Here is a 4,061-nt window from a genome sequence, read left to right as displayed (position 1 = left end):
CATGCATTTGTCGTTTTGTGCAAACATGGAACTGGGAGACTTGAGGATTACAATCATGAAGGATTACAATTTTGGAGCCTTCAAGTAAAGCTTTACAATGTACATCCTTTTGAAAGGTAAAACATTGAATAGTATGGAAGTACACAGCTTTATAATGTGGTTATAACATTTTAAATTACATTGTGTAAAACAAGCAGTTTTATCTTTCAGGAGATGGCAGTATTTCCCACTTGCTGTAAGTGTTTAGGCTGTGTAAAGAATCATGTAAGCAACAACCTCCACAAGGTGAATCGTGGTTAAGCCTGAAGCTGCTTGGTTTCAGACACTCATAATAATTATCTAAATCAAACCTTTTGTTCCAATACTTTTGAGTGTAGTGTCATCCGTCTTAAAAAAAAGGAAGTCCCAGTCTTCGGTTTTGTTTTCTAGCATTTTCATAATGCCTATTAATTCAATGAAGCTAAATAGATCACATAGCCTATACGTGTGTACAAATGTCCTATTTATATAGGAATGTAAGTAAAGCCTTGCATTTGATGTTTGTTAGTTAAAATGTTTCCCTTCTCCAAGAGCAGGGGAATTCACCATGAAATGCAAATGTTAGGCAAATTAGCCAGACAGGAGGGGGAAGTGAGCAGATGGGGACCAAGGAATGTGGGCAAAATAGCTATAACAGTAATATCTGTCACATGACTGAATTGTTATTAGTCATAACGCAACTTTTATAGAAAACTGTCACAGTAGGCTAAACCTACAGTTTATCAATTGGCTTGTGGCAAAATCTCGAGAGCTCATTAATTATGTTCATCTATAATATTAGTTCATCGCTTGGGTAGGATTTTTGTATTATAAAAGCAACGGCTGGCTCTTATTGTTAAACGGGTAAATGACAACAGTGTTCAGTTTAACCAAGACTATAAACCAGATATAGAACTTAATTAATAGTGTGACAACAACAGCGAAAACAATGACACGACAACAACCAACTGTGTGAAAAATAGGACGCAAACAGAGACGGATGACTTCCTTTTAGTGGCCAACATCCCTTCAAACATTCACAAACACTAGCACCATATAGCGCTCCCCCCCCCTACACACACAGCATGCCTTCCTCTCACACATGCACCTTTCTGATGCTCTTCCTGTTTGTCGTGTGAAGTGCAGAGCAGAGGGTTCAGGGCTATATGTGTGTGTGTGTATTGACAACCGCTACAGAGTATCGGATCTGCTGCTGGCTACGCTGTTTCACTGCGCAGCACAACCGTGCCAAGGATGTGGTTTTGTGTGTCTAACCATCATCATCTTGTCTAGTGGATGAATGGTGGTGGTGGAGGGACTGGCTAGGGACTGTCTTGGACTCATACATGGGTGCTGAAAAATAACCTGCAGGTACGTAAGACAACGGACACACAATACACAGACAATCAGTTATATATAAGACATGTTAAGAGACACAGAATATACAATACAACTATACTGATATGTCAGTAGTAGTATAGTTGTATCTTGTGTGTCTTCTCCTGGCTTTGATGTGACTGTCAGTCACCAACATTTGTTTTCTCTTAATAGTGATGTTGAGGGAATAGCTGACATCAAATTGGAGCGTTAACATCTGTGACTATTGAAATACCAGTTGAAATCACAATGCAGTTTATTGTCAATTGCGAGCATAAAACTCTAATGCAAATAATGTTTTTTTTTTTTTTTAAGTGACCACACTTATACAATATAGCCTCCTGTAAGTCCTGTTTCCAGGTTTTTCTTTAATGCATGTAATGTATGGTTCCAATTTGTGTTTTTTCTTAAGTTTGTATTTTTTCTTTAATTCCTTTTAGTGAATACCTCTGTCTAATATAGGCTATGTCTGAGTATGATTCTTAACTCTGGCATCTCTGATACTCATCATGTCTGTCTCTCTCACACACACACACACACACACACACACACACACACACACACACACACACACACACACACACACACACTCTTTTATCATAGCCTACTAAGTGTAAAGTACATTTTGATTATCTCTTCCTGAGATAACGAGCTAGAAGTTCACCATAAGTGAGCGGTCTACAACAGTGACGGGAAAGGGCTCTGTCACAAATGATGTAATTGATGAGAAAAGGAAGTTTGATTCCCACCCTTGCCCCCCTGCCCCACACACACACACACACACACACACACACACACACACACACACACACACACACACACACACACACACACACACACACACACACACACACACACACACACACACCATGGAAGTGCTATGGGGAACAGACTGTATGACTAATATGTCCGACTTTTAATACGTATTGAGAAAGAGACACAAGGGCACGTGTTTGCTATTTTGTTTGTCATTAGGTCAGTGTGATGAATAGTTGATCCATCTGAGTATATTTCAGTGAGATCTGTTTGTCTTCTGTATGGGAGTACCCAGTCCACACTTGATGAGTTGATAATAGTTTATCTTTCTCATCGTGTGGGCTGATTTCAATGGCTGTGGTAGATTTCGATATACATTTGCATACTGGCTGAAATACTGTACATTATCATAAAGGCATTATCATCTGCAGTTCTTGCCATAATAAGTGATGTTGTTTGTGTGTGAATGAGTTGCAAAGAATACTATTTTGTAAAATGTCCATGATACTCATTGAATCTGACAAGTCAGGTGTCTGTGAGAATTTGATTTCACAAACAACTGAATTTGAATGAACCGTGAAGGCTTCTTTGATGGTAGTGTAATCCAGGCTCAGTTGGCTGAGATGTTTACTGTGTGCGGAGCCCTGTTAACCACTTACACCCCGGTGTAATTAAAACAATTATTTTCTTCCAGTCATTAATGTTGCTCAGTTGAATTAAGCCCAAACGGGGCGACCGATGTCCAAATATTTAGGGTGCATCATGCATTGCATACCACATGGGCACAGAATGCCCTTATCAGTTTGTGCTCGATTTGACTCCCAGCCAGTGGGACAGTTGGCTCTGAGTCTTTCCCCTGTTCTCTGTTCGCATCTCCCATTTCTTTTCACTATTTATACTGTATCTATCAGAATAAAGCATAAAAACTCCTGAATAAATACATCTTTCAGTTAAGCCATGACGAAACAATTGTTATTATTTAAAGTTCAACTGTCTTTGATCTCTGCAAACTTGCGAGACACTACAGAATGAGGCCACCATAAGTTGTTTGTCCATTATTCTAGGAAATTGTTGTATTACAAAATCATGTGTACTACAATACATCCTCATGTTGTGAAATGTTGTGAACTATCTCCCAGCCATGATTCTCTAGAGGAAACGTGTCGGGCTTAAATTGTGCAAAAAGTGAACCCTCTGGATTATGACTGTGTGTGTGTGTGTGTGTGTGTGTGTGTGTGTGTGTGTGTGTGTGTGTGTGTGTGTGTGTGTGTGTGTGTGTGTGTGTGTGTGTGTGTGTGTGGTGTGTGTGGTTTATATTAGAGAGATAGCTGTAATATATCAATATCTTTCCCAGTTGGAAACCCAAAATGAGCATATTTCCCAAAATATCTTTGGAATATATAGCCTATCTTTGTGATCTAAGTGAAAGCGGTGTTACAGAGGTTAGGAGAGGTTTTGTCAGTACCCCTCCCTGGCAGTGTGTTCACAGCATTGCTTCCTGTTTGCCTCTCTGTAAGTGTGTTATTGATCATATCTTCCACCTTTACTACACCCACTGTGCACTCACACCCTCACTTTTGCATGTGAGCTCGCACACACACACACACACACACACACACACACACACACACACACACACACACACACACACACACACACACCTGTTGCCACACTGATATCAGCCATATCCAATGTAAAACATTCTACAGTATCACACATTTGTTAACCTAACATATTCTAACATGATCTTTTTATTAACATGATTACTTTCACATGCACGTTGTGGTTATCTCTTAAAACCAATTGAATTAAACATGCAGAATAGATCATTATACAAAGCATTATGCTTTAGCAACAAGTGATGTGTTGTCAGTAACAACATAATCATTTGCTATTGCTGTGTGATATTT

The 4,061-nt window shown here is 39.3% G+C and overlaps 1 protein-coding gene across 1 annotated transcript in view; it reads left to right on the top strand.

Moving 5' to 3' along the window:
• The first annotated feature begins 1,171 nt into the window (after nucleotides 1–1,171).
• Nucleotides 1,172–4,061, top strand: part of pik3r5 (phosphoinositide-3-kinase, regulatory subunit 5) — a 30,189-nt gene continuing 27,299 nt past the window's right edge. Inside the window, exon 1 of the mRNA XM_084083527.1 lies at nucleotides 1,172–1,389. The gene's annotated coding sequence lies outside the window, so the exon portion shown is untranslated. The remainder of the gene's footprint in view (nucleotides 1,390–4,061) is intronic.

The sequence above is a fragment of the Gymnoscopelus microlampas genome (genome assembly GCF_963454915.1).
Source record: "Gymnoscopelus microlampas genome assembly, chromosome: 2".
Taxonomy (NCBI): domain Eukaryota; kingdom Metazoa; phylum Chordata; class Actinopteri; order Myctophiformes; family Myctophidae; genus Gymnoscopelus; species Gymnoscopelus microlampas.
The sequence above is the reverse complement of the archived record's forward strand: the minus strand, read 5'-3'. Positions and strand labels throughout refer to the sequence as shown.